Genomic DNA, 12,681 nt, shown 5'->3' with positions numbered 1-12,681 from the left:
CCAGCCATACCAAGAAGCCACACAAACAAAATACAACTCATGAAGAAAAATCAATCAATTGAAACTGTTCCAGAAATGACATAGATGATAAAACTAGCGGACAAGGATATTAAAACAGCTATGATACTTTCATTTCATTTGTTCATGGAGCTAAAAGAAAGACTAAATATATTAAGCAAAGAAATAGAATATATTTTTAAAGATTCAAATTGAATTTATAAAGATGAAAACAGATTATCTGAGATGAAGAGTTCACTGGGTAGAATTAAAAGCAGATTAGACACTGCGGGACAAAGATAAGTGAACTTGAAGACTTACAAATAGAAACAATCTAGAACAAAACAAAGTGTGGGGTGAAAAAGATGAAAAAAAATGAACAGAAAATCAGGGAGTTGCAGTGAGTTGTAGGACAATTTCAAGCTGCATAATATACATGTATAATATGGAGGGATATGAACAAAAATTTTTAAGAAACAATGGCTGAAAATTTTCCAGATATAATGAAAACCACAAACCCACAGATCCAAGCATCTCAAATAATCTCAATCTCAAGAAACATTAAGAAAACTACACCAAAGCACATGATAATCGAATTGCCTAAAACCAATGATAAAGGGGGGGGGGAAAAGCAGCCAGAGGAAAATGACATATTACATATAAAGGAACATATATAAGAATTACAGTGGACTGATTTTTTAAAATAATGCAAACTACAAAATCCTCAATAAAATACTGGCAAACCGGATTCAGCAACACATCAAAAAGCTTATCCACCATGATCAAGTGGGCTTCATCCCTGGGATGCAAGGCTGGTTCAACATTCGCAAATCAATAAACATAATCCAGCATATAAACAGAACCAAAGACAAGAACCACATGATTATCTCAATAGATGCAGAAAAGGCTTTTGACAAAATTCAACAGCCCTTCATGCTAAAAACGCTCAATAAATTCGGTATTGATGGAACGTACCTCAAAATCATAAGAGCTATTTATGACAAACCCACAGCCAATATCATACTGAATGGGCAAAAACTGGAAAAATTCCCTTTGAAAACTGGCACAAGACAGGGATGCCCTCTCTCACCACTCCTATTCAACATAGTGTTGGAAGTTCTGGCTAGGGCAATCAGGCAAGAGAAAGAAATCAAGGGTATTCAGTTAGGAAAAGAAGAAGTCAAATTGTCCCTCTTTGCAGATGACATGATTGTATATTTAGAAAACCCCATTGTCTCAGCCCAAAATCTCCTTAAGCTGATAAGCAACTTCAGCAAAGTCTCAGGATACAAAATTAATGTGCAAAAATCACAAGCATTCTTATACACCAGTAACAGACAAACAGAGAGCCAAATCAGGAATGAACTTCCATTCACAATTGCTTCAAAGAGAATAAAATACCTAGGAATCCAACTTACAAGGGATGTAAAGGACCTCTTCAAGGAGAACTACAAACCACTGCTCAGTGAAATAAAAGAGGACACAAACAAATGGAAGAACATACCATGCTCATGGATAGGAAGAATCAATATCGTGAAAATGGCCATACTGCCCAAGGTAATTTATAGATTCAATGCCATCCCCATCAAGCTACCAATGAGTTTCTTCACAGAATTGGAAAAAACTGCTTTAAAGTTCATATGGAACCAAAAAAGAGCCCGCATCTCCAAGACAATCCTAAGTCAAAAGAACAAAGCTGGAGGCATCACGCTACCTGACTTCAAACTATACTACAAGGCTACAGTAACCAAAACAGCATGGTACTGGTACCAAAACAGAGATATAGACCAATGGAACAGAACAGAGTCCTCAGAAATAATACCACACATCTACAGCCATTTGATCTTTGACAAACCTGACAAAAACAAGAAATGGGGAAAGGATTCCCTATTTAATAAATGGTGCTGGGAAAATTGGCTAACCATAAGTAGAAAGCTGAAACTGGATCCTTTCCTTACTCCTTATACGAAAATTAATTCAAGATGGATTAGAGACTTAAATGTTAGACCTAATACCATAAAAATCCTAGAGGAAAACCTAGGTAGTACCATTCAGGACATAGGCATGGGCAAAGATTTCATGTCTAAAACACCAAAAGCAACAGCAGCAAAAGCCAAAATTGACAAATGGGATCTCATTAAACTAAAGAGCTTCTGCACAGCAAAAGACACTACCATCAGAGTGAACAGGCAACCTACAGAATGGGAGAAAATTTTTGCAATCTACTCATCTGACAAAGGGCTAATATCCAGAACCTACAAAGAACTCAAACAAATTTACAAGAAAAAAACAAACAACCCCATCAAAAAGTGGGCAAAGGACATGAACAGACATTTCTCAAAAGAAGACATTCATACAGCCAACAGACACATGAAAAAATGCTCATCATCACTGGCCATCAGAGAAATGCAAATCAAAACCACAATGAGATACCATCTCACACCAGTTAGAATGGCAATCATTAAAAAGTCAGGAAACAACAGGTGCTGGAGAGGATGTGGAGAAATAGGAACACTTTTACACTGTTGGTGGGATTGTAAGCTAGTTCAACCATTATGGAAAACAGTATGGCGATTCCTCAAGGATCTAGAACTAGATGTACCATATGACCCAGCCATCCCATTACTGGGTATATACCCAAAGGATTATAAATTATGCTGCTATAAAGACACATGCACACGTATGTTTATTGCAGCACTATTCACAATAGCAAAGACTTGGAATCAACCCAAATGTCCCTCAGTGACAGATTGGATTAAGAAAATGTGGCACATATACACCATGGAATACTATGCAGCCATAAAAAAGGATGAGTTTGAGTCCTTTGTAGGGACTTGGATGCAGCTGGAATCCATCATTCTTAGCAAACTATCACAAGAACAGAAAACCAAACACCGCATGTTCTCACTCATAGGTGGGAACTGAACAATGAGATCACTCGGACTCAGGAAGGGGAACATCACACACCGGGGCCTATCATGGGGAGGGGGGAGGGGGGAGGGATTGCATTGGGAGTTATACCTGATGTAAATGACGAGTTGATGGGTGCAGCACAGCAACATGGCACAAGTATACATATGTAACAAAACTGCACATTATGCACATGTACCCTACAACTTAAAGTATAATAATAATAAATAAATTAAAAAAAAAAAAAAAAGAACCACAAAAAAAAAAAAAATAATAATAATGCAAACTAAAAGACTATGAATCAATCAATATATTTAAAATATTGGACAACCAAAAAGTCCATCTGAAATTACTATACCTACTGGAATAAAATTTTTTCAGAAATATAAAATGAGTTTCCCAAGGACAAATGACTAGGTTTTGTATCAGTAACCTTTTGTTCCTCTTTTTCATATACATATATTTTATCTCCACTCACAAACTGATTATAAACTCCTGAGGACTAATTCTTCCTTTTCTATTTTGAATCCCACCTCATAGAAGATCTCTGAGTTCATATTCTTATAGAGTGAATGAACGAGTGAGTGTTAGTGTTAGTATGAATGATAAGGTAATATGAATGACAAGGATCCCAAACAGGGTCACTTTGAGTTTATTGTGGGTTTTTTTAGTCTATTTTTAAATTTTTATTTCAATAAGTCTTTTCTCACTTATGAATATGTTTTCCTGCACTATTCCCTCATCTTGAAAAGGACAAGTAGAAGAGAGCCTGCATCTTAAGCATAATATTTGCTGCAACTATATCTCCTGTGGACAAGGACAGAATGTGGCAATATAACCAGGGAGTCATAGTCATCACTTTATCTGAGAGAGTTTTAAAAGTAACCAAACTCCATGTGCACCTGTTCTATTCTTCACAGATGCCATGCACTAATCCCTATGTGAGAGCCACCTGATGAAAATGTCATAATCTCAAGTATCTTCACTTTTCTCAGATTCATGGTAGCTAAGTTTTACCTTATGTCTCTGAAATCAACAAGGCCCTGCCTACGCACTTTAGGTCCTAGTCTTAATATCTTTTGTATTTATGTTATGCCTCTAAATCCTCAAGGCAATTATATCTTTAAGGATATCCTCGTTCATTTAAAAATGTATCTTTTGCACAGTCTTCCATGGGAAGAAAAAAAATGTTAATTTTCAATGAGGATCTAATTAATGAGATGGAAATGGACTTGCACATTGACAAGAGATATTTAGTACAATCATTTCCCTCTGACTTTTCAAAAATTCAATACTGTGATGAACAAGAAGAAAGCAATAAGAGTCATTTTGATTCCTTTCCCTTATGCTTCCCATAACATACAGTCTTACCAGTCTTATTCATCACTTGTTTAAATCTTTTACCTTTTACCTGAAATTCTGCAGTAGTCCTCACAAGCTGCTTCTGTAGCTTGTCTTTTTTTTCCCCTCTAATCGACTCTACTAACTATTCACTTAATTAATTTTTCAAAAGTGAAGCTCTTGGCATACTATTGGACTATTTGGTTGCGATGGTCCCCTATGATCTACCAAATGCCTTAGCTTAGCCTTACAGATCACGATGATATGATCACACTAAATTTTCTAGCCTATACATACCTATACCTCAATCCATCTGAACTTATTGTTTCCTATCCCATACTATGTGCTTCCATTCGTCTGCCCCATATTCCCCACACTTGTGCTAGTCCCCTCACTAGCAGGATGCTCATTTCTTCATCTCCTATTCCACTGACAAAATTCCACCCAACTTTTAAAGAATATCAAAAAGTCATTTCTTAATGTACTCCCTCTTAAAGAGATATATCTTAAATTTTTTGAAACTCCTAGAGTAGTATTTTTAACTCTATTAAGGCATTTAACATATTCTGCATAGGAAATTCCATCTCCTCTTCTCTGTGTATCTCCTCTGCAATAATAAATGCAATTTAATTAACATTTTCCTTCTTTGAGCCATGCATTGGTTCACTTAGACACTAGGGACACACAAAAAAAGGAATAAGAGAGTTTAATAATTACGTCTAGACTCTAAGGTTCTTGAGGGCAGGGACTTTGTATAATATATTTGCATTTGTTTCCAATGCAGCATCTAATGCTGTGCTTTGAAAAAAGTCAGTAATTAGTATACACTCGTGGAGCTGAATTAGTTTCCAATAGGTGCAAAGCATTATTCTTGGAAGAAAACATTTACTACCAATAAAGGATTTGTCTTAACTGGGAAAACAGATAACCACATCTTTAAATAGCTTTCAGAGATCAAGATGGAAATTAGATTAACCACTGGTTATACCATCCAGAATGAAGATCCTAATGGGGTCAGAACACTTCTCACTATGCTATTAACTTCCAAGCAGGCCAGACTGCTTCAAACAATAAATTACCATATGCCTGAAGCTTCAATATTGCAATTTGGTCCAGGCAAAGATAGTTATTCCTTCACATCTGTTTCTGGTACTGTCTTGGGAGTTTATACAGAACACTTTAAGTTGACTTCAAGATTTAAATAAGTATCTATTCAATATATCTGGGAGATAGCCACTTCCTGTTTGACCTAATCACATCCACAGTGTTTACTCTCATCATGCTTATGTTTCCTCCTTTCCTAGAAAGCAGAATGGAAAGGCACAGTAAAGTTTTTTTAAGATGGCATAAGGAATAAAAAGACATGAAAATGGTCAAAAGCATTATGCAAAAACAAAACAATTCCTCTCAATTATATTTATTAATAACATGAAAAAAATTAAGCAGCACAACTGGGGTCACTGCTAAAAGACCAAACCAAGCCCCAGTGCCAGGCACCTGCCAGGCTAAGAGTTCCTTTGGCTGAGCCCAACTCCTCCCACAGTGACACACCCCTCCTCCAGGAAAAAACTCAGCAGGGAAGGCAACAATCACTCTGTCCATTATTGAAAGTCAACTTAGCAGCCCAAGGACCTAAATTAAGGGTCAGTTGCAGAGAATGAGGGAGAGAAGTGCATACTCTTTGAGTAGGAGAAACAGAAACCTAAAATCCAGGCTCTGACATCTGTATTTCTAGAGAGAACTACCACCAAAAGACGGTTGCAATATTCCCAGAGGATGAGAAAAGGATTAGGCAGGGCTTTTTCATGGCATTCAGCCTCAGACTAAGATATAACACTTCTGAGGCCAAATGTCTATGGTGCTCTGAAACAGCTCAAACTATGAAAATTTTATCAGATAAATTTGTAATAGAGAATATTCTAAATGAAATAAAACCCTGCTGGTATACTGGAATGGAACAAATTGGTTTCAAACTCAAATCAACTGTTTAAATTCTAGCTCTGCCTTTCATTCATTCCTTCCTTGTCTTCATATATTTTTTGTTCATTTACTCATTCTTTCAACAAACATTTATTGGGAACATACTATACATCAGGCACTGTGCTAGAAACTCCACATACAAGTTTGAACAAAACAGTCATGGTCTCTTCCCTGACAGAGCTTTTAAACTAGTGTAGAGACTACACATTAACTAAATATACAAATATATGATAATACCAATCATTTTAAGTGATAAGGAGGCAGAAAAGAAATCGGAATTTAGAGAAAATAACTGGGTATTGCAGGGGAGGAAGCTATCTTACAATAGTGTTGAAAGGATTAAAAACAACACATAAGTGCTTAGCACTATATCTAGAACATACAGGTTCTTAACACAAGCAGCAACTGTTTTTTGTTAACTTCTCTGTGCCAAGTATAGACCCTTGACTGTCTATTCTCTCCCATTCCTCCCCCACCACAGAAACTGGGAAGTGTTGGAGCACTGTTAGTTTCTGTTGTGGGAGAGTTGCAGGCTGTTCCCTCTAGATATTTCAAATTGCTTCACAGCTTGCCATTCTAACAGTCTTATGCATAACCATAACTTCAATCAATCCATAACCTTCTTTCAGGCATATCTGAGCTTCATCTTTTGTGTAGTATCCTTGAGATAATTTATAAATGTTATCTTTTTAGTTCAATTGGATATTTATCCCTTTTATCCCTAAGTTAAATTACACGTAACAAATGACCAACAACTACAATTGAGATGAACTCATTATGTATGGAAGAAATGCCAGAGAACACACCTAGGGACATCCCTGATGGTTATAACTGTATGGTTATATAGGATATCTTACTGTAAGAGATCTTTCTAAAAAATGTAAAATTCTCCTTTTAAGATCACGGTTATTTCTCTATCCTGTTCTTAGAGAGCAAATATTCAATAAGCCTTAAAATTTCACAAATCCTAATTCAAGTTCAGTAAACTGCTGGGCCAATAAAGACTATAATTTCTTTCTAATTATCCTATCTTCATCACCCCAAAATAGTAAAACTAATTCCAACAGTTCCTTAGTTTCTTTGATTGCCCAAAGTGGACTAGAGTGCCTTTAGTTTATATAAGAAGCCCAATCAGTACTTTTCAGTTCTTAATCAAAACGGTGACCCTGCATACAATTTAAGATACATGTCTTAGGTACTATCACACAACTCAGCACATAGCATACAGACTAATTAGAAACAATCTCTTTCTAAATGAAAAAAAAGGAAGGACAGAAGAGAAAGGAGAAAGGAAAAGGAAGGGGAAGGGGAAAAGAAGGAGAAAGAAGATTCATTACACTGTAAGTTACTTGTCAGAAAAGTGATTCCAAAGAGATTCCCAACCCCTAAAACTAAAAACATCATATACCACATTATAAACCTAATTCACCTGATTATTTGATCTATCAGATATAAACACGCTTCTTGGTCATAGTTACAATGAATGAGAACTTTCTAAAGGTCTCTGATATACAATATCAGAGTGTAATACATAGATGATTATTTTCATACACATCTATATTAACCTTTACCCAGAGAAAGCAAAATTGTTCTCATTGGTTTTTATCAAGTAGACATACATTTCCTAAAATTCCTAAAGTTGTACTTAGAGGGCACTGAGTTGAAATAAATAAACTTTACATAAATTAGGGGGAAAAAAACTGTAGAACTCCTTTTACATTGGTATTGTCTGATCCAAGCAGTATTTCCACATCTTAAAAAAGTCCTAAAATCCATTTTGTGATTCTACAAAAAATCTCTTATTTCAATCATTTACTGTTTAACTTATCACTCTGCCTTTTTCTCCTCTTCTTAATTACTGCAATGAAGTAGGAGGAACAGATATTTTCTCCATTTGTTCAACCATATTGTCTCAAAAAGCTCCAAGGCCCTCAAAGTTTTCTGACACTCAACTCTCTTGTTTATACCCATATTTTTCATGTCTCCCAGATATTGCCATTTAGTAATCTGTCTTGTGACTACAATTCCAGGGAAAAACTCTAACTAGTCACAGAGTCAACATAATTAGTGGCTTCCACATACTGCCTCTGCCAGGACAAAGCTCAGAATGTTTTAATCCCTTAAAACTGTCAGTCATCCAATGAGCACACACTTACTACTATATCAGATATCAAAATATGTGAGATCAATCTCACCCTTAAAACAATCCATTCTGATTACTGATTCTACAATATATATAATAATGGAAAAATAATACATCTGGATTTCTTCATTTTGTTCAATGAAACATCAGAATACTAGTGGCAGTAATTAAAACTAAGTGATAGGCTTGTCACCAGCCTGCCTTAGCTTTAAGGAAAGAAAGAATCTATATTCTGCCCAATGTAGGCACTTATAGGAGTGGAGACTTAGGTTCCATTAATGCTGTTGCTTAATTATCTATGATGTCAAGATTCAAAAAGGGAAAAATAATTAACTGTAAAACATACCTTTTGTTGTGCTTGTGTGCTCCAAAGGTATAAAATAGCCCAGAGGTGAAATAAAAATAGAAAATCTGCTTTTATTAATGAATTCATTCACTTAAGTTTATATCAAACTGTGTGAGCTGAAAAGAAAGAGAAAGAGCTAACTCCAGTACAGTTTGTATCCAAAGAAAACTCCACCCACATAAACTCTCTAGTAACATAACAAGTTTTAAGTCCTGGGGGTAGAGACCATCTTTTCTTCTCTTGTAAGCACTGTGTCAAGCTTATAGTGCTAAGCAAATAATAATAATAACAAGCATTACATCACATGAACAAACTTTTTTGAATAATTAAACACTAAGAATATTATCTTTTTCCAGTTATCTATGAAAGGAAATTTGGAAATTATTCTTTTTATATTGTCATTGCCTCACGTCTTTGAATACCTCCAGCAATAAATATGTAAGTCATACTCAAAGAGAGAGAGAGAATACACAAAATGCTTTACCTTTTATTGGCAATCTTTAACTCACATTTTTATGCTTTGGAGCTAGCAAAAATTTGGTGAAATTATAATCATTTTTACCAATATTCCAAAACAACATAAAATATGAACTTGAGATAAAACTATAAGCTGAGAGTGACACATTTCATTTATTATTCAATCTTTATAAACTGAATAGTTACTAAAATATTTCTATCTAAAAACCTGAGTAATCAATGACTTCACTTTTTCCTGAATTATAGACAGACTATATTTTACATCTTATAGACCACTGCTATAAAATAAAAGCAAAAATTGACAAATGTGATCTAATTAAAGAACTTCTGTGCAACAAAAGAAACTATTGACAGAGTAAACAGACAATCTACAGTATGGGGGAAGATTTTTGAAAACTATACATCTGATAAAGGTCTAATACCCAACATCTATTAGGAACTTAAACAAAATTACAAGAAAAAAACAACACCATGAAAAAGTGGGCAAAGGACGTGAACAGACACTTCTCAAAAGAAAACGTACATGTGGCCAACAATCATATGAAAAAAAGTTCAACATCACTGATCATTAGAGAAACGCAAACCAAAACCACAATGGGATACCATCTTATATCAGTAAGAATGGCTATTACTAAAAAGTAAAAAAATAACAGATGCTGGTAACATTGTGGAGAAAAAAGGAATGCTTATACACTGTTTGAGGAGTGTAAATTAGTTCAACCATTGTGGAAGACAGTGTGACGATTCCTCAAAGACCTAAAGACAGAAATACCATGCAACCCAGCAACCCCATTACTGGGTATATACCCAAAGGAATGTAAGTCATTCTGTTATAAAGACACATGCATGCATATATTAATTGCAGCACTATTCACAATAGCAAGGACAAGAAATCAACCTAAATGACTATCAATGATAGACTGAATAAATAAAATGTGGTATATACACGCTATGGAATACTATGCAGCCATAAAAAGAATGACATCATGTCCTTTGCAGGACATGGATGGAGCTGGAGGTCATTATTATTGGCAAACTAATGCAGAAACAGAAAACCAAACACCACATATTCTTACTTATAAGTGGGAGCTAAGTGATGAGAACACATGGACACATAGAGGGGAACAACACACACTGGGGCTTATCAGAGGGTGGAAAGTGGGAGAAGGGAGAGGACCAGAAAAACTAACTGATGGGTACTTGGCTTAATACCTGGAGGATGAAATAATCTGTACAAAAAACCCTCATGACACAAGTTTACCTATGTAACAAACCTGCACATGTACCCCCGAACTTAAAAGTTAAAAAAAAAAAAAAAGACATGCTAAAGGTTAAATAACAACAAAAAAGCCAGCTATGCCCAATTAGTGTATTTATTGACACTTCTTCACTTCTTTATATGTGAGACCACCACTAAGCTTAAATAATGGCTTTATTTCCCCTTCTCTATATGCACTTAGTTACTTTCAATATTAATGGAAGCTATGTAAGAATACTGGAAGATGATTTAGCTTCTCTTCTTGGTTAAAAACAAGTTCAGAGAGCAGCTTTTTAGGGAAATATTCAAATTTATTAGCAGCTCTTAGAAAATTGCCCCCCAACCACCACATTGTTTCCAATCTCAAGTTAAAAAGAATTTTTCTCCATCGGGCACTGAATCACTTTAATGTTGACTCTTGAGGAACTCTACTCCACCTTCAAATGTATCCAGTAAATTCAACTTTACTACAGTACTATAAAAATGTGAAAGAACTATAATAACATCTAAAAAAAAGAGCTGTTGGCACTATATTACTTTAGAGAAAACCCTAAACTGAATACTAATGCAAAAATTTAATGATAGTTTGCCTAGTTGCCAAAAGAGTTACAATAATTATTTTGCTATAATGTGTAAGTTGTTTTGAAGGCATCTGAGAATACTAGTGTATAGGATTCAGAGTAAGTCCTCAAAGTGTCATTGTTTTTGTGGGTTTGTTTTTCAGTATCAATAAATCATCAATATACAATCTTCACTGTAACACTGTCCTCTGACTAGAGGATTGCCTTATGAGTTCTGCTTCTTTAATAAGTCAGCTTCCTTGATTGGCATCCAACATGGATCCACCTCACACCAATTCCACTTTACGGTGAATACAGGATTATGAGGTCATGGTAAAACATTCAGACAGAATCAATACAGTTTTACTTCCATTTTCTTTTATAAACTACGACCAAATTTTTAGAGTTGAAAAGTAAACCAAGATCAAATTTAGACATGTTGTTTGAAATTAGCGAAGATGAAACACTTCAGTGCCAGACAAAAGCCCTGATTTTAAGAGTAGGTTTTTGCCTTCCTGAAATGCCTAGCTCAGGCTGTGTATTTTTATGCCTGCAGATATTGGCATGTTTCACATTTAAGATTATGACACACCAACTTATTTTGAAATTTTGAAAATCTTCCACCGTGCATGTTTCAAATGCTTCATGACTATCACTGATAATTGAGCAATTAACTTGAAATTACCAAATGTGCTGTGGTGGCACAATATGTAGTAAGCAACATGAAAGAATAAAGAACAGAGGAACTTGGTACAGTGAAAAAAAAGTAATAAAGTATAAAATAGGCCATAATAATAATAATAGTAACTGAGTAAATTTTAATGGTCCCAGGTCTCAGTGGTTTAATAGTGCCAGTAAAATGGTTTAATGAAACAAGTCCAGAGTATTAACAAACTTTTTAGAGCAGTTTGTTCTGGTGCTACAAAAATGAAGCCTCTTTCTAACCGGCCTTGTGTAATATTCAGGGACTGGTCCAAAAAGTAAGTGCGGGAGTTTCATTAGACAACAAACACAAAACAATTAGGTTAAAAATTCTGACAGATTCTTAAGAAATACAAGCTTGCAAAAAATAGATGTAAGATCTTCCTTTAAATGTAAGACAGACAAAGCAAAAATTCTAGGGTTAAAAATGACCTCAAAAAGTCATCAAGCTATTGTGAACCTATTTGCAAATCAAAAATTAAGACACATGGCTTGACATGAAGACTGAAAGATAAAACTCAGCTATACTGGAAAAACCAGAATTCCTTTTCACTGTTTATTCCATTAATGTCTCTAACATTGCGCTTTTCTGACTAAAACCATAGTGTGACGATAAAGAGTAGCTTTTTTGTCCTTAAATAGAGTCAGTGAAGCAAATTTCATAAACCTAAATCCTACCTTATTTTGGTGGCAGGCCATTTTAAAGGTTTGCAAGAAAAAACAGTAATTTAGAAAGTCAGAGAGGGAAAAAAAGATTCAAAACTACAGCAAATAAAAAGCACTATTAAAAATATTATTTTCTCAAAATTCCATCCATACAGCTCCAAAACACCACTAAGAGATTAAAAATAGGCCAGGCTGTCCTTTCAGGTATAAATTAGAAACAGAAAGTAGACAGGGCAGAAAGAACAAGTATCTAAGGGCCCTAGTATATAAAATTTAAAAGCTTAAAATGTAATGGGTGTAC

At 35.0% G+C, this 12,681-nt stretch overlaps 1 protein-coding gene across 35 annotated transcripts in view; it reads right to left on the bottom strand.

The window, feature by feature from the left end:
- Nucleotides 1-12,681, bottom strand: part of SOX6 (SRY-box transcription factor 6) — a 660,184-nt gene that overhangs the window by 501,504 nt on the left and 145,999 nt on the right. For 10 of the 35 annotated variants that reach the window (XM_015114789.3, XM_028833622.2, XM_077963242.1 and 7 more), the window contains exon 3: nucleotides 8,718-8,833. The exons of the other annotated variants lie outside the window; for them this stretch is intronic. The gene's annotated coding sequence lies outside the window, so the exon portion shown is untranslated. The remainder of the gene's footprint in view (nucleotides 1-8,717; nucleotides 8,834-12,681) is intronic. 35 annotated transcript variants of the gene reach the window in all.

This window comes from Macaca mulatta, chromosome 14 (assembly GCF_049350105.2).
Source record: "Macaca mulatta isolate MMU2019108-1 chromosome 14, T2T-MMU8v2.0, whole genome shotgun sequence".
Lineage (NCBI taxonomy): Eukaryota > Metazoa > Chordata > Mammalia > Primates > Cercopithecidae > Macaca > Macaca mulatta.
This window is presented reverse-complemented; position numbering and strand designations above follow the sequence as displayed.